This window comes from Mangifera indica, chromosome 13 (genome assembly GCF_011075055.1).
Source record: "Mangifera indica cultivar Alphonso chromosome 13, CATAS_Mindica_2.1, whole genome shotgun sequence".
In the NCBI taxonomy this organism is placed as follows: Eukaryota; Viridiplantae; Streptophyta; class Magnoliopsida; order Sapindales; family Anacardiaceae; genus Mangifera; species Mangifera indica.
This window is the reverse complement of record NC_058149.1, coordinates 2,224,118-2,244,014: the sequence shown is the minus strand read 5'-3', so window position 1 is coordinate 2,244,014 and position 19,897 is coordinate 2,224,118.

Genomic DNA, 19,897 nt, shown 5'->3' with positions numbered 1-19,897 from the left:
GTATCTCTGATTCTCTTGCAAGTAAATAATAAATGTGCTGTGTTAAAATAAAAGCCAAAGAAGAATATACGATAATCCGACATTAATTTATGCGAATCTACAGATTTGTTACCTTTTGTGAATCTAGGCAAGTAAATAAATGGTAAAGCGCACTTGATTTAGTATCAAAATGATGAATCCGTTAAGTGTTATTTTATTATATATCTAATTGGATATTTAAAATTTGATATAAATAATTTTATTATTTAGTTAAATAATAAATGTGTTTCGTTGAAACCAAAGCCAAAGTTGACAACTTTAATATGTTTAAAAAAAATTGTGTTACCTTAATTTAAATAAAATATAAAATAATACAATTTGGGTTGAAAATAGTAAGGTTGGATGAGCTATAGGTCTTGTCGTGCCAAGACCCGCAAGCGGCACGTCTACCCACCAAATATGAAAGCCTACAAACCGTGGCATGATGGATCGATCGTCTTTTGTGAGCCCTTTGGACTAGCTCTCACAAAAAATTTGGGCCGACCTCTGGGCATTCTCGTGAGACCTTGACATTGTTTGTGGGGTTTGGCACACCATACAAATACTTATGATCATGCCTAATAAAGTGGGTCATGGGTTGTGTCATACCAAAACTTGTCTATTGACAGATCTTATTGGTTGGACCACTTGCAAGCATGACTTTGCCCGCGGCCCTTGGATGTGTCTTTGTGAGCCTTTATCACACAGGCTTACCAAAATATATTTTTTTAATTTTTAATTACTTTTAATTATTTTTTTATTTTTATAAACAAGGTTGTACTACAAACCTTATTCCAAGGCTGTAGTATGACCCCTAATTTTGTGAACTATAATCCCACAAGTCATGTCAAAAAAATGGAACTAGGGGCTAACCCATGTTCCCTTATACACTAAAAGTAAAGATAACTTTTTTTTTTCAGTGAGGGGAGGCCTTTGATAAAGTTTAATAAATAATTTGTTATTCCGGAGTATTCTAATAATTTAAGAGAGGTATATGATTTATTTTTCAGTTTCAATAAATACCTCTGAGATCAATTAGAATTTTGCCTTTATTTGGAGCCGACCTCTATTTCCAAATATAAAAAATTTCTTTTTGCATGGTCGACTATTAGAATGACAAAATTGCTTTAATTCAATATCAAGATTACCAAAAAAAAAAATATATAATATAGTTTACTGAATTAATTATATTTTTAATTTTTTTAGTTGGAAAGGACTTTTTTTATTTTGTGTACCTTTTTTTAAACGGTAAATTCCTTCTAAAGAAAGAACAGGTTATTGTATATGAACAATACGATTACTCTTAAGCTTTAGGGTTTCATATTCATGGATTTTGTCTGTACATTTTAACATCCTAAAGAACATGTGTTTCTTTTTAATAAGAACTTATCATTCTATTGGTATTTCTAATAAACAATACGATGCATTTTTATGAAAGATTTAGATTGCAATTTTGTCTTAACTCCGTTTCAAAATTCCTTTTTAGTTTCAATTTTGTTGACGGGCCTCTTTTATGTAATGAAAAATTAGTAGAAACTAAAAATTTAATGTAACTATGGTTGATCGTCCTGAAATTCTATCATTTCTACCTCTTAAATATTTAGGCAAAATAAATAAACACGAGTGGAATCTAAAGCTATCAAGTTTTGCAAAAATTTAAAATAGATAGTTAAATATCATTGTACTCTATATTATTTTACCCCAATTATGAAATATGATAAATTTTATGAAATTTTTTTTAAGAGGATGTTCAGAAGGTATATGGTTAAAGAAATAAATTTGAAAACAAATTAGTTTATTGCAATTTTTTATTCGTCTTAACAATTTTCTTTACCTATATAATTTTTTTATTTTTTATTTATTCAGTTGTTTTAAAAAAATATATGTTGTTTTACATAAATAAATTCATAGGTTTCTGGCACATTTCAATAAATATCTTTGTGTTTCTCATCATGAGAAATTGATTAAAAAAATTAAGAGTGTTGTTATAGAGTACAATGAGTCATCATTTAATTGAATATTATTTTATTTTTAATTAAAAATTAATCATTTATATAATAATTTATGATATTGATATTTAAATAAATACTTATTATAAATTCACCTAATTTTATGGAAAAATTAATAATCCCTAAATGATGTCAAATGATTTCACTAGTATTGAGTTTGAGAAAACAAATTAGGTCAAAAGACTCATTCCCATCTAAGGTTTAGTATATTATCAACTCATATTTGCTAGCTTTTGAAAATTCAAATACCCACCCGTCATCAAATTTATTAGTAAAATATGTTAATTTAATTTTAAATTACTAATTTACCCTTTTAAATAGAGCAAAGTTATATGTACCCAAGCTTGGTACACAAAATAATACCCATTGATGTGGCAACCAACATGGCAGATGACATCTCATCTGCCACATTGGCAATTTGCCACATCAGAGGAAAAATTTTCTTCAAAAAATTTAATAGATTGTATCATATCTTTCTAAAACAAACCCACTTTCTTAAACAGTAATCACATAAACAACAGCCAACCGCCATCAACCCAAACTTGTGTTTAGCCATAATCCACGTTCATTCACTGGGGCCAGCATCGGCCATCGCTTTTTGGAACCGCCATCGATCGTCAGCTCTTTGAAACCATCATCGGACTTCATTTGCTGGAGATGTCAGAGGATTTAACTTCTTCTTCAAAGTTGGATTTGTTGCAAAGTGTGACTTCACCGGAGCCTTTATCAGAGCAACTAAGGTTAGGTTTTTGTTATTCTTTTTTATAATTAGAAAAAGTTATCTCTGATTGATTAATTAATTGAAAAGAGAAAATTGTCTAGCAGTGGGTATTATGAAGACATAGAGTAGCTATCGGAAACAGAGAAAATTGTGAATGCCAAATCATTAAGTGGCCCTATGGAGTAAGACATTGGATTGGATTAATTTTTTAGTATAGGATTAGACTTGTTTTTTTTTTTTTTTCAGTTCAAGAATATACTGCATCGAATAGAATTGAATTTTTAAATTTAATATACAATTTTCCCTTTACAGTTAATTACCTTTAGAATTTTCTTTTCTTGAGAAATTACCTTCAGGAAATTATATATCTTCAAGAAATTATCTCTGTATAACCCTTAATTGATATTGAGAAATATATTTTTTTTGGGGATTTTTTAAAATTTTTTGCCCAATCTCTTACCATATAAAGCTTCAGTTTGGTTCTTCAAAGTTGGGTCAAGGTAAGTTTTTCATTTTCGGTTAAGCTTCCTGAAGGCCCTTTAATTGTATATTGATTAGTCAAAATTTTTTTTAGTGATATATATGATTGTTAATGTTTCAATTTTAATGTAATATAGTTATATTTTTATGTGATTTGTGATTGGTGAGTTAATAATGATCATATTTATTTTTTAAGTACTTCATAGATCTTTTGAAATTATAGTCATTTTACGAAGAAACCAATTTTATGTTTAGTTTAGGATTCAAAGATGCTATGGTTCAATAATTCGAAATGGTTAAATCGATGTCAAAATCGTATACCAGCCTTTTAAATCTACTTTTTAGTTCAGAATGTTAGTAGGCATTATAACTTCTTTTTTTCTTTTCATTCTTCTTCCTGTAATAATTTATGTAATATTGAAATTAGAAAATCAATTTTCAAGATAAATACAAATTTGTATAATCGTTTGTATTTATATTAAAATAACAAAAGTTTTGATTTATTCGTCAGCGATATTTATAAATTGTAGTGATTGGAAGATTATGTGGCATGCTATGTTAGTGAGAATAAAAATCAAATAATTGCTAAAATTAGTTACTCTTCATTCAGTAATTTAAACTTGGTATTGATATTGCATCAGAATTTCAAAAATGGAAGAGTGCAGTCAAACAAATTCCGAGAACACTTCTTCTCATTTCAATGTTATTGGGGTACTTCTATTTCTTTATAATCATTTTTTTATTCATCAATATGATTTTATTTTATTTTTTAGGTTTTGTTTTTACATTTTTCATAGGATTATTTTATTCTAATTCTAACTAATTAAATATCAATGAATTAGGATAATCATTTTGAAGAAATTGATTATACAAGAAGTTTAGAAGAGGAATGGGAGCTTAAGCCTGGAATGGTTTATGATTCGTTAGAGAATCTTGTTCAAGACTATAAAAGCTATGGAAATAAGAAGGGTTTTGAAGCTATTATACGATCTACAATAAAAGGAGATGATGGAGATGTGAAATATGTGGCGTTGGCTTGTTCTTGTCATGGCAAGGCTAGAAGTAATTGTAGGAATGCTTTTAAAATGCATCCAATGACAAAAACAGATTAAAAGGTGCGAATTCGTGCAAGCATACGTTTCGATGGTAAATGGACAATATCTTCAGTTATATTAGATCATAACCATGAACTCAGTAGTCCTGCCAAGACTAGATACTTTAAGAGCAATCGAATAATACATCCATCTGTGAAAATGAAGCTTGAAGTGAATGATAGGGCTGGCATTAGACCAAATAAAAATTTTAATGCCTTAATAGTTGAAGCAGGTGGTGTTGAAAATTTGCCGTTCCTACAGAAAGATTGTAGGAATTATATTGAAAAGGTAAGGAGGCTACGACTTGGTGTTGGAGATGCTTCTGCAATTCAAAAATATTTTCTTAAAATGCAAAGTGAGAATTCAAATTTTTTCAACACAATGGATTTAGATGAAGAGGGTCATCTTAAAAATGTTTTTTGAGTGGATGCGAGAAGTAGGGCCACTTTTAAAGAATTTGGTGATGTTGTGACATTTGACACCACATATTTGACCAACAAATATGATATGCCGTTTGGTGCTTTCGTTGGAGTTGATCATCATGGTCATTCAATATTATTTGGTTGTGGGTTAATCTCTAATGAGGACACAGACATTTGTATGGCTTTTTAAATCTTGGCTTGCGTGTATGTCCAACTGTGCTCCTAAGGCAATAATTACTGATCAAGACAAGACAATGCAAAATGCAATTGAGATTGTGTTCCCCAATACACGACATAGATGGTGTTTATGGCATATAATGAAGAAGTTTCTTGAAAAATTGAGAGGTTATTGTGAATATGAACATATTAAGTTTTCTTTCCAAAATATTGTGTATGATTCGTTAACAAGTGATGAGTTTGAAGAACGTTGGAATAAGTTCATTGATAAACACAACCTTCTCAACAATGCATGGCTACTTGGATTATATAATGAAAGATGAAGTTGGGTGCCTGCTTTTCTAAAGGATACTTTCTGGGCAGGTATGTTTACCACGCAGCGCAATGAAAGTATGCATTCATTCTTTGATGGTGATGTCAATTCAAAAACCACTTTAAAACAGTTTGTGGAACAATATGAAAATGCATTGCGTGATAAAGTGGAAAAAGAAAGGGAGGCTGATTTTAAATCTTTCAAATCATGTATCCCTTGCATAAGCACTTATCCAATGGAGAAACAATTTCAAGATGCATATACCATTGCAAAATTCAAAGAATTTCAACAAGAACTTGCTGCTAAGATTTATTGTGGGTTGTCTTCTTTTAAAAAGGTTGATTCTTATATGGAATTTCTAGTACAAGAAGATGTTGTGGTTGGAGAGACTCATCGTCGTGTTACTTTTGTAGTTCGCTTTGATGAATCAACTTATGATATTCATTGCAATTGTCGAATGTTTGAGTTTAGAGGAATATTATGTCAACATGCAATTGTTGTGCTAATTAAGAAGCAAATTTCTCATGTACCAGATAAGTTCATTTTAAGGCGATGGAGGAAAAACATAAACAGGTGTCATACCAAGGTCAAAATAAGTTATAATAGTTGGAACTTCAATCTTGAAGGGCAAAGGTTTGATAAATTGTTTAATTACTTCAACGCTGTTGTAGATTTGGCATCAAATAATGATGACGATTGTAATATGGTAATAGAAATGATAACTTATATGAAGAACAAGTTAATCTCAAGTGAAAATGTTGGTAGGATTTATAAAAGTTTAAACATGTCAAATAGTATGACAAATCCTAAAGTTGTTGATGGAACTTCCAATAAGGGCCACAATAAAATTCTTACTCCACGGGCTATTCGTAGCGAGGGTCGTCCTCCATTCAAAAGAAAATAATCAAAAGTTGATCAAATTATCCATAAAGTAAAAGAGAAGAAATTGCGTATACAAAAAATTAATTAAAAAAGATTAAGGTAAAAATTTAGTATTTTAATTTAATTGAGTATTTTGTTTTGTTTTTTTTTTCATATGTTTCATGATAAATAACAAATTACTTTTATTAAATATTGCAGGAGAGCTCTTTTGAAGTGTGATCTACAAAGTGCATGTGTAATTAAGTCTCAATTTTTTAGTTTTATATAAACATGTTATTGATGGAAGATAACTTTATGATAGGGATAACACCGACTATGAAACTTTTGCAGATATTATAATAAAAGTGGGGATATTTTATGGATCATGTTTTATAGTCGACTTGTTGATTTTATAGTTGATGATGTGATAAATTTTAACATATGATTGATATTTAGAGTTACATTATATGAATTTGATTTGTAATTTTATTTTCAGTAATTATGAGTTTTTAGTTTATTTTTATTAATCTAAGCAGTTATCTCTTTTGCGATTTGTTATTGTATTGTGTTAGACTCATATTTATGTGAAGAAAAATCAAAGGAATAAATTATCCTAACCAAACACATGACAGCCTAGGAAACAAGCAAGTGACAATTTCTTAACCCCCTGGTCCACCACAAACAGAAGCAGTAGATAGCAAACAAGAGGAATCTAAAGTTATGATGGAACAAGAGGCAAATAAAAAGGGAGTAGAAGGGCAAAAGTCTCTTTAGCTGAAGAATTTGACGAATCTGAAAGGGAGTTGCAGGTTATGGTTTGTCTGGATGTGTTTTGATGGACTGTGTAATATGAACAAGTTTATAATATGTAGCAATGAAGAAAGCTTGTATTGAATATAATCCATAAACTGGTTCTCATTATATGAAATCAATAAAAAGTACATTTCTTGCATTATGTTTCTATATTACATTTGAAACATATTATCATCTCTAGATGTCCAACCAAAGTTACTGCAGCCAAGTCAGCCCAATGCCTCCAAGTTGCATTTTGCTTCTGTTTCTAGAGGGAGTAACATAGATCATAATATTATATAAAGAATTTTCAAGCTGTATAGGAGTATGGCTAAAGCTGGTTTTGGAGACAGCATCCTGGCACCAGAACTGCAGAATCTGGGCCTTTTTCTTCCAGCAAAATCTTCTTGGAATGTTTTTGGGCAGTGTTAGAAATTCTAGAAATCTGCTGACTGAAGCTGTATACTGCAGACTGAGATTTACAGAAGTTGGGTAACTGTCGTAGCACAATTCCGGAAAAAATCTGGGCAGTTCGAACTTTGGTTGGAATGGGCATCGACAAATTTAATTTTACCCCTGTAGGGACCTGAATTTATGGAGTAAGATTGGGCAGACTAAGTATCCATGAACCTGCATTTTTGCATTACCAGGGCTCTTGGACTGGTTACAAAATATCAAATTTCAAATGCACTAGGTAGCTTAAGAATTCCTTAATCACAAATCCTGGATACACATTAAGAATTCTATGCCAATTCTCATAATGAATTGAATAATGGTAAAGTTCTTGACTAAGAGGGCAAAATAATGAATTGAATATTAAGGGGTAAGATTCATAAATTCTTATACAGATTTCTTAACCACAAAATTTGACATTTTGTGCAACCTAAGGCATTTGAAATTTGATATATAGGAAGCCACTCCGGGATATACAACCCGTGCCAATTCCTGGATATATATGGTGGGGGCAATTCCTGGATATGCATTCTTCAATTCCTAAAACCATTAGCACAAATTATCAATTTTAGTTAAATATATTGGAACTTGAAGCACACATATATGAATTTAAGCGAAGTATACTGCTTGAAGACCAGTTACAAAAGGCATATTACATTCTTCAATTTCAGACATAAGAGGTCATAATGCACCACCATAGGACTGAGGGAAGAAGCAATTATCAGATTTCAAATGCCCTAGGTTGATTTCTATTTTCCAAGAACTATTTCTTTAACTGTGTCGATACCTATGCAATTGACATTAACAAAATCAATATAACAAATTAACTGGTGTTTGTCATGCTTGTAGAAATCATGTAAGGTCTCAAACTTACAACCAACTAAAAAATTATTATCCACAGTAACACACACAAAGTTTAAAAATAAAAATAATAATTAACATCAAATTTATTTTACTTATAAGTAAAAGTTTCATTTTTAGATAAAGAATATATACAGAAAACTTTAAAAAAATGAGAGAGGGAAACCCCGTGCCTTTATATCAAGACCAAAGTATTCATCTTCTGAATCAACATCCATGGCCAAATTCTCTTTAGCTAAAATAACCTTTAATATTTTCTCTGTGTTTGGGGCATTCAACAAGTTTACCATAGTATAATAACATCAATGATAATCAACAATCAACCACCTAAGAATATAAAGAACAACAAAAAAATAATAATTTGATGACAAAAATAAAACCCACACCGCCTAAATTGGATACATGCACTGCCTTGAAAGGTTTGGTTTTGGTTTGAAGAAACCCACATCCAATTAACTTAAAAAACCTAAATTGGATACATACACTGCCCTGAAAAATGAAAGTCTAAAGTCACAGCATTACATCAGCTGATTTTACACCCAACAAAGTGCTGCCTTCTTCAACTTTCTCTTTTCAATTAAGGGTTAAATACAGAGAATTTCTTAAAGATAATTTCTTAAGAAAAGAAAATTCTAAAGGTAATTAACTGTAAAGGGAAAATTGTATAATAAATCTAATAATCCAATTTAGTTCGATCCAGCCTATTCCTGAACTGAAAAAAAAACAAATAGTCTAATCCTGTACTGAAAAATTAATCCAATCCAAGTCTTACTCCAAACGACCACTTAATGGTTTGACATTCACAATTTTCTCTGATTCAGATAGCCACTCTCTCTTCACAATACCCACTGCTAGACAAGTTTCTCTTTTCAATTAATTAATCAATCAGAGATAACTTTTTCTAATTATAAAAAAAAAAAACAAAAAATCCAACCTTAGTTGCTCTGATAAAGACTCCGATGAAGTCACACTTTGCAACAAATCCAACTTTTGGAGAAGCAGTTTTCGAAGAATAACAATCAACGATGGTTCCAACAAGCAATGACCAATGGTGGTCCCGACGAATGATAGTGGATTATGGTTAAACATGAGTTTGGGTTGATGGTGGTTGGCTGCTACTTTCGTGGTGGTTGGCTGCTTTTGTGTGATTGTTGTTTCAGAATGTGGGTTTATTTTATAAAAATAAGACATTCCATTAATTTTTTTGAAGAATATTTTTCTGTTGATGTGGTAAGTTGTCAACATGGCAGATGAAATGGCATCTGTCACGTTGGCTGCCACATCAGTGGGTATCATTTTGGGTATTAATTTTGGGTACATATAGAATTATGCTTTCAAATATATATGTATACACACACATAGAAAACCAAAATTTGATGAAGTAGTACATTATTCAAAAAACAACTTTTTAATCATGTCTTAAGGCTTCATATTATTCAAAATTTTCATCTTACAGCCACCCTCCAAAGGTTAAAAACATTACACTTGCACCCTTCTCTTCCACCATTTTCACAATGAACTTCAACGACTTCTCCCTTCACCTCCAGTTGATGAAGAAATTAAAGGAACAATAACTCGATCTTGTCAACTAAGATTATTGACAAAGAAAACTGACGTTGAAAAATTGAGGAACCAAGTCGATGAACAACCTAAGAATTGAGTTAACGTTCTTGTGCACAAATTGAAAGATGAAGGATCGAGGAACTGACACTCCTTCCTTTTTTGTCATGACATCATCAACCACCATAGGAGCTATGTTTTTAAAATTAAGTTGGAGAAAAATTATTAGTTTTCAAAAGTAAGATAGAGAAATAGGATAAAATTTTATCTTTTTTTCAATATTAATAGTTAAATGACATTTTAACACATATAACTAACATATTTCACTAATAGATTTAGAATTTTGAAACTCAACGAGTATGAGTTTGACAATAGACTAAACTTTATGTGAGAATAAGTCTTTTGGCCAATAAATTACTCTATAACCTTTTATATATATAAAAGATAATATATGTTATAAATATAATGAAAAGTATGAGTAGAAAAAATTATAAGAACAAAAATATGAGCAAGAAAAGAGTTAATAAAAGAAACATGAATAGAAGAAGAATAGAGAGGCAAATTTGAAAGTGTGTATATAAAGCTTTTAAATGAATGTTTTCTCTTTACTCAGATTATACAAATGAGTAGGGTATTTATAGGAAAATTTTACACACCCAAGCAATAACTATTACCCAAAACAATAAATGTTTTCTAATCAAAGTCATAGTTGGCTGCTAAGAGCAATAAATGCTCTCTTTCATACACCCAGCAAACATTAAACGTCAAGGTAAAAAGCCATCGAATTCGTAATACTCCCCTTTGAATTTTTACCACTTATAAATAATTGTATCAACTTTACTAAAAAAAAATTCAGTGGGATAAAAACTAAAGTAGAGAAACATATTTATTTAATACCCTGTAAAATGGGGTTGGACGTATTGAAATTGCCTTATTAAAAACCTTATTAAAAAAGCCTAGTAGAGCAAAACCTAATAAAAGAAAAAAAAGTACAGTGCACATTTTGTTTAATATGTGATAAACTTAAAATATTTGCTCCCCATGATGAATGTTCTCCCTTTTTGTAGTGAGATTAATTTGGTTGCTTGTTGAGCTGTCGCATACCGATATTATACACTAAATTTTCAAATGTTAATATCGATAATGTCTTAGTGAAAAAATTGTTACTAGATCGTATTTGCTTGACATCAATCTTTTTACTCCACGAGAGCTTATGAGTATAAAAGGATTTCGGTGAGATATGTTTGGTTTTGTCTACTTTAATTTGGGCAATACGTTATGCATTATCTTCACATAAAATAGAAGGAGTATCTGTTGTGGATAGAAGACTGCATGTATGCAATCTTTTGGATGTACTCGATGATAAATCATAACCATATGCATTCTTGACTGGCTTCATAGAGAGTTAGAATCTTTAAATGATTTGAAGATGTTGCAACCAAAGTCTATTTGGTGGAGCGCTATGATATTTGTGTCATTATAAGTGAAAATATATCTTGTTCGTGAGCAAGCCTTATAAAGATAAGAAAAATAATCAGTATTTGTATATCCAACTAAACTAAGATTTTTAAGGGAGTTGACAAAATAAAATAATTTTAAATCTCTAGTCCCACATAGGTAAGGAAATATATGTTTGATTCCATTCTAATGGCAACAAGTTGGTACAGAACTAAATCAGACCAATAAATTCACTGCAAATGATATATTTGGTCTAGTGTATTGGGTCAATATAATACGGCTCCAATGACAGTAAGATACGGTACTTCAGGGCCGGGTATTTTTTCATCTTCTTCTTTAGGATGAAATGGGTCTTTTTTTGGATCAAGAGACCGAACAACCATTAGAGTGCTCAAAGGATAAACCTTATCCATATTAAAATGTTTTGACAATTTTTCAATATTTTGTTTTCCCCAAATCCTTCATCTCAAATTCTTTTTTTCAGATATTGAACAATTTTTTAAAGCTCTTTAGGAGTCCTAATTAAATTTATATCATCAATATAAATTGCTACAATGGAAAATCTCGATTCTAACATTTTGATAAAGACACATGGACACATAGGGTTATTCATATAACCTTCTTTCTTAAAATATTCACTAAGGCAATTGTACCATATTCTTTTAAATTGTTTTAATCTGTACAATGATCTTTATAATTTAATTGAGTACATGTCTCTTGGATTAACCTTTTTTGTTTTAGGCAATTTAAATCCTTCAAAAAGTTTCATATAAATTTTAGTATCTAAGTTTTCATATAAATAAATTGTAATTACGTCCATTAGATGCATATCTAGTCCTTTAGAGACTGTTAAGTTGATCAAATATTTGAATGTAATTATATTCATCACAGGTGCATATGTTTCATCAAAATCTATACCCAACCTTTGGGAAAAACCTTAAGCTATAAGTCTTGTTTTATATTTAACAATCTCATTTTTCTCATTTCTTTTTTTTGCAAATATCTATTTATATCTAACAAGTTGTATATACTTAGGTATTGGGATTACGAGCCCAAACACTTGACATTTTGCAAGTGAAGCTAATTCTGCTTGAATTACTTCTTCCCATTTAGGTCAATCATGTCTTTGTCTACACTTGTCCACAATACATGGTTCACAATTATCATCATTCATAATTTCAATAGCTACTGCAAATGAGAATACATCATCAATATTAACCATTTCATAGTTCCACATTGGTACATGCTGTCGTTGACACCCAAATTAAATCCTAAATTCCTACAACAAAAATGTAGTAAAGGAAAGTAGGGATCGTTCTCTCGAAGAGCTTTGATTAGTATGTCGTCACAAGTAAATCGAAACAAATAAATAAAAAGGGGGGTTTTGAAGTGAATGCAAATTATAAAGAAAAACACTAATTAAAAATTCAGTAAAATAATCTAAAAGGAATAAATCGATTTAACAAACCTTGGTCTTCGGTCACATCCACCATTGGAACTACGATTGATCATCGAAACCAAAAATATCAAATTAATTAATTGAATATTCGTTGTGGTATTGAATTAACCTGTCATTCCTTACGATTAGTTAACCAAAAACATGTATTCCAATTAACCCTTATTGATTAATAATTCGGATACGATATCTAATTTAATTAAACAATAGCATTACGAATTAGAAAGACCAACGAAGCAAGACAACATAAACGTACGACGTTGCATTTAATCCAGTTGATTATTTTTCTAGGATTTAAAGTTTCTGACGCAGCAAACGACAAACCTAGTTGCCACTTCGATTAGGTGGATTGAACAATTACGGATTCAGCACCTAAACTAGCAATAGATTATATTAATTGATAAACTAATTGCGCACCTTAGAAATCAACCAACACAATCATGAAAAATAATTCAGAAAGATAACCAATACTCAAATAATTAAAAAATGCATTAAAGAACAAAAATAAATCTCACAGTCATTGTAGTTCTATGGTTTCAGATCCCTTCAACCAAGATAAATTATTCAGCCACTGTAGACCATGTTTTTCTCTCTAATTCTTTAAAGTACAATGGTTGATAATTCTCAAATAAAAATAAGAGTATATATATTATCTTCCTACTAAAAATCTAGAAATTGAAAGTAAATCCTAATCTCCTAATCCAATCAAGCAAAGTGATACATATCTTCCCAAAAAGAAAGGAAAAGATATGTATTTTTAATATAAATCCTTCTTCCAAAAATATCATTCCTTATTTAGCTCAATTAATCCTCTTTTCCAGCTGGTGATTATCCTTTTCCTAGGAAGCAAATCTTAATATTTTCTGGACTCTTGCAGCTGATCTAGGCGTTCAGATCTGTTTTCCGGATTCTGCTCTCATCTTTCACGTGCCCACGCCTAGTCTGCATTACGAAATTTCTAGTTTAATATATCTGCTCCAGTTTTTTCTCTTTTTGGCCCAATTTATTCCAAAATTGCTCAAAGCTTCCTAAAAACAAAAAGATAAGTAATTCTATTAGATTAAATCAAATTTTCACATAACACAAGGGAATTCTAAATCAAAATAGTAACAATTAATGGCCTTATCAAATTCCCCCACACTTATCTTTTGCTCGTCCTCGAGTAAAACAAAGAAACCAAAAAAAAACAAAACAAACACAAAAATGTTCCATCAATCTCTTTCTCACGATACCGAAAAGTGTGCATACCTTAAGATTCAACCCAGCCAAGATTCAAGCATCAACACACATCATTATCAAACTTTGCAAGGAAGTATGCACAAAGACAAATCAAGATAATCACATTCTAAAGCATGTATAAAGCTTTGGTGAATCATCCTCACGGTTATCACTCATATCACTCATGTGTTTAATGGTTCGGTGTTTCGCTCAACTTCTTCCAATGCAAACATTCTACCATAGGCTTGCTCATGCACCAAATCTCCACCACTTAGATTATATACATGCATAAATCAAAAGGACTTTATTTTAGGTTGTAATGGGGCTTTGGGTAAAGGTGAGGATTAATGGATACAAAAGGTTAAAACCATGAATATTAACAAAACATTTAAACACATAATGGGAACAAAAATGTAAAGCTAAAGCCACCACATTCACCATATTTCTTTGCTACTTGCCATTGCCTTTCTCTTCTCTCTTTTTCAACTTCTTTTCTTTTTTCTCTTTTTCTTTTTCTGTTTTCTTTTTTTTTTCTTTTTTTTTTAGCATTTTTTTTTTTTGAATAACTAAGAGAGTTGGGTAGCAAAGATAACAATATAAGGCAATCTCAATAGCACTCTTCATGCCAACTTCTTTTCATCATCTCTTCTTATACAATTAAGTTCCCTTTTCCCCCACATTTAAATTTCTCAAGACAACAAATTCACCAAGCAACAAATTTTTGTTTAAATGCCTTGCTTATTTTCATGGTTGGGTGAGGATTTTTACTTGAAGGCTTGGGTTTGTAATATGGTTTTAGTACAAAGAATCAATGGTTTTGTAAGGCTCAAGGGGCTAACTAAGGAAATTAAAATAGGTTGGCTTTTTAAGCTAAAGGGTTCGAACAAGAATGCCTTTATCATTTTCATGCATGCATATTTCAATGTGGTCTCGAAACGGTTCAAAGCAAGTTCTAGAGATATATTCACATGGAAGAATATCACTCATCAAAGAAAATATAGATTGATATGAATGTTTCAATCTTTTTCGGCTCAAAACTCACGAGTTAAATAAATTCACCTCAACTTCAAACAAACTCTAGCACTCAATTATCAAAATTTGTTTAAATGCATACCCTTAATTAATCTAACAAATCAGTGTACAATGCTCTCCTATTGAATCGGCTAAATTTCAAGGCATGCATACAAATTAATTCATTCAAAGTGAGATTAATGGACTGTTTAGCTGACTAAAAAAAAACAGGGAAGGATACGCTATCTGCCATAAAAATCAAACTTTATCCAGCAAGGCGCAGCAACATAGACAAAACATAAAAGTAGAAGAAAGAAGACTAGAGCAGAGAAGAACAGAACACGTAAACAAAATAAAGCAGAAAAAAAAAACTAAATAAAATGAAACTGAAGGACAAAATAGTACACATCAGAAAAATAAACAGCAGAAAAATCAAACACGATTAAACCCTCCCCCACACTTAAACCAAACATTATCCTCAATGTTGAAGCAAAATAGAATAATAATAAAACTGAAATTTAAAAGAAAAAGGAAGAGTTTTTTTGTGGAGAAGGAAGAACAATTTGAATTATGGAGATGGTGGAGATGGCGGCGTGAATCCTTGCGAATTGAAAAATGCGAGCAGATTACGCTCCATACGGTCTAATTTTCGTTCACATCTCTGCAGTTGGGTCCCTATACTGTCGAATGAATGAGCATAGGAAGATGATGGAAGATCTCCTTGTGGTTGGGTACTGTTGGGAGCTGCTTCTACTTGCGTTCTAGGCTGCCTGTTTGGCCTGGAATGAGGCGGTGCTGCTGGTCCAGGTGGCAGGAAACTGAAACTACCATCTGCTTGTTGTCTTACAATCCCCATCCTGTCTAAACAAGTCATATCCAATGGTTCCACCTCACAAGCAGTATGCATGTTATGATTAGAAATATCTAATAAACCCAAGTTAATGGCTAATTGAGTAATATATGAACCAAGGATTAAAGGTTTATTCTTTTTCTGGACCACTGACTAGAATTGGGTGAGTAACCAAAAGCCTAAATTAACCTGAATGTTATGCTCCATACACCATAAAAAATAAAACTCAACTTTGGAAATGGTACCTGCACTATCCCTCCTTCCAGAAAAATTAAAAGCTAAGAATCGTTGTAAATATTTGAACACGGGGCTTTTTAAATACGAACTCTTAGAAGCACTAGGATTATAAGGGGCAACATCAACTGACCATTCATGCCATAATGCAGTAGGATTAAAATCAGGACTGTAATCACATTGGGATCGTACGTAGCGCTCACTCTTTTCATCCTCTTTTTTCAAAAACCCCAAAGCAATGTTAAATTCGGAAATTGAACATGAACATTCTTTCCCTATTATCCTAAACTCAACTATCCCCTTGGTAAACAAATCAAATTCCTCAGCAATATTAAACTGAAATGTTGTATAAAATTCACGGGTAAGCTCAATAAACGCAGGGCAGTCCACATATACATAATTTTGCCGATTCAATCTATTCACTAGCTCATCAATTTCATTACGAATTCCTAATTGCTCAAGAGTGTGAGTGTGAATAGACTTACATGGGTAGATTTTTCGCTCACACATGGACCCATACCGTTGTTGGTCTTGTGCATCAATGAATGTATTGAAGCCGCCTAATTTGAGTTGTAGGCTGCTGGAGATTTCCAATTTCTTCCCTTTTTGAGTGCGCAAACGTGGACCTGAGCGGACGGAAGCCGTGGTGGTTGGTTGTGGCTGAGGTGACGGTGAAGGGAATGATGGTGGAGGAGTTACGTTCGTCGGAGACGGTGTAGACTGTAGAGTGCTATTGCTCGGTGAATCGTCGGAATCAGACAACAGCTCTGGTGTGGATGGTCTCCGATGGCCGAATTTTGCTGCTCGATGATGCTGTGAACGGGTTCGGACCATGGTGTTGCAAGATGGAGGAAAAGAGGCTACTAGGTTTTCGTTTTAGGGGGAGAGAAATTTGTGAGGCATGGGTTTGTTGAATATGGTATCTGGAAGCAAATAACCCAGCCCTTTTAATCACACAAGTTCATATGGCCCCCTTGGATTTAAGCAAATATCAAAGCAAAAGTTTGACTTTTGACAGAAATACATAACCCAGCTCCGGATTACCAAAGTGCAGATTCCTCCCCTCGTAAACATTTACAGAAGGCTAATTGAGGCTGGCAGGAGGAAGAAGACGATTAAACAGTAACCTGAAAATAAATTAAAATAAACCCAAAAAAAATCATAAAATAATTGCTAATTAACTATCTAAACATCCTAAAACCGAAATGTAAAACGAAAAATTTGAACAAATAAACCGAAATTAAAGCAATTGTTGAGAAAATTAAAATTGAAACATTAATCAAAATTAAGCTTGGGTTGCCTCCCAAGTAACGCCTTTGTTTACAGTCGTCGGCTCGACGTAAAGCCTTCGTCTAGTCATCCATGTACATGGGATCTTTCAGCTGCACTTCTCCAACGTTTTCAGTCGGCACTCCTTCGTAAAACAATTTGAGTCTGTGGCCATTAACTTTAAATACTTTCGATGTTGTTAAGCTCTGAATCTCTACTGCACCATGAGGGAAAACGTTAGTAACAACAAATGGCCCAATCCAATGAGAACGTAATTTACCTAGAAATAATCGAAGTCTTGAATGATAAAGGAGAACTTTTTGGCCAAGTGAAAATTCCTCTCTGGAAATCATTTTGTCATGGAAAGCTTTTGTTTTCTCCTTGTAAATTCTAGCATTCTCGTACGCGTCATTGCGAATTTCTTCTAATTCTTGCAGCTGTAATTTCCTATGTTCGCCACTCTCATCCAACTTCATATTGCAATGCTTGACAGCCCAATATGCTCTGTGTTCTAATTCAACTAGAAGATGACAGGCCTTACCGAATATCAACCTATACGGCGACATCCCAATTGGCGTTTTGTACGCTGTTCTGTATGCCCACAACGCATCTTCCAATCGCAAACTCCAATCCTTTCTTGTTGGACCAACTATTTTTTCTATGATTGATTTAATTTCTCGATTTGAAACCTCAGCTTGTCCGCTGGTTTGTGGGTGGTACGCCGTAGCAATCTTATGTGTTACACCATATTTTTTTAGCAGCGCCTCTATTGTTCGGTTGCAAAAATGTTTCCCTTGATCGCTAATTAAAGCCTTCGGAATGCCGAACCTGTTGAATATGTTAGATTTAAGGAAACCTGAAACAACTTTAGAGTCATCAATGCGGGTAGCTTTCGCTTCTACCCATTTCGAGACATAATCAACTGTCAATAAAATATAGACGTAACCAAACGAAGATGGAAAAGGCCCCATGAAATCAATACCCCAAACATCAAAAATTTCACAAACTAAAATAGGAGTTTGAGGCATTTCATTTTTCTGCGAAATATTACCTGTTTTCTGACAGCGTTCACAAGATTTACAAAACAAGTATGTGTCTCGGAATAAAGTTGGCCAGAAAAATCCACAATCCAGAATTTTTCTTGCTGTCTGTTTTGCTCCAAAATGGCCTCCACAAGCATACGAATGGCAAAAGGTAATAATAGAAGAAATTTCAGTTTCAGGTACGCACCTTCTTATAATTTGATCAGCGCAATGCTTCCATAGATACGGATCGTCCCATACGTGATATTTTGCATCATTTTTCAGTTTGTCTCTTTGAGCCTTAGATAAATCAATTGGCAGTGTGTTAGTAACTAAATAATTCACCATGTGTGCGTACCAGGGCAGCCTGCAGCTCGCTGAAAATAACTGCTCATCAGGAAATTTCTCCTGCAGATCCTGCTCTGTTTTAACATGAACCAGACGGCTTAAATGGTCAGCAACACGATTTTCTTGTCCAGCTTTATCCTTGATCTCCAGGTCAAATTCACTCAGCAGCAGAACCCACCTTATAAGCCTTGGCTTTGCCTCTTTCTTTGTAATCAAATACCTAAGAGCTGCATGATCAGAGTAAATAACCACTTTAGTACCCAATAAATAAGAACGAAATTTTTCTAATGCAAAAACAACAGCCAAGAGTTCTTTTTCAGTGGTCGAATAATTTTTTTGTGCATCATTTAAGGTCATTGATGCATAATATATGGCATGTGGCACCCTTCCAACTCGCTGCCCCAACACAGCTCTTACGGCGTAATCACTTGCATCACACATTATTTCAAACGGGAGACTCCAATCTGGTGGCTGGATTATTGGTGCAGAAGTCAGCAGCTGCTTCAACTTGTCAAATGCCTTTTTACAGCTTTCATCAAACTCAAAAGTCACCTCTTTCTGAAGCAGCTTACATAAGGGCAATGCAATACGTGAAAATTCTTTAATAAAACGTCGGTAAAAACCTGCATGGCCAAGGAAAGAACGAACTTCCCGCACACTAATGGGGTAAGGTAAAGATTGAATAATATCCACTTTAGCCTTATCTACCTCAATACCCCTAGCTGAAACTACATGCCCCAAAACTATACCTTGCTCAACCATAAAATGACATTTTTCAAAATTTAAAACAAGGTTCGTTTCAATGCATCTTTGTAACACAAGTGTGAGATTCTGCAAACCATTATCAAATGAGTCTCCGTGAACAGTAAAATCGTCCATAAAAATTTTGATAATGTGCTTAACATAATCCGAAAATATACTTACCATACACCTTTGGAAAGTAGCTAGCGCATTACAAGCTCCAAATGGCATCCGTCGATATGCAAAAGTTCCAAATGGACATGTGAAAGTTGTCTTCTCTTGATCTTCGGGAGCAATTACAATCTGAAAATATCCTGAAAAACTATCTAGAAAACTATAGTAAGCTCGGCCAGCCAACCTTTCCAACATTTGATCAATAAACGGCAGCGGAAAGTGATCTTTACGGGTTACCGAATTTAATTTCCTATAATCTATACAGACCCGCCACCCATTCTGAACTCGAGTAGGCACCAATTCATCATTCTGATTTTTTACCACTGTGATGCCGGTCTTCTTCGGAACGACTTGA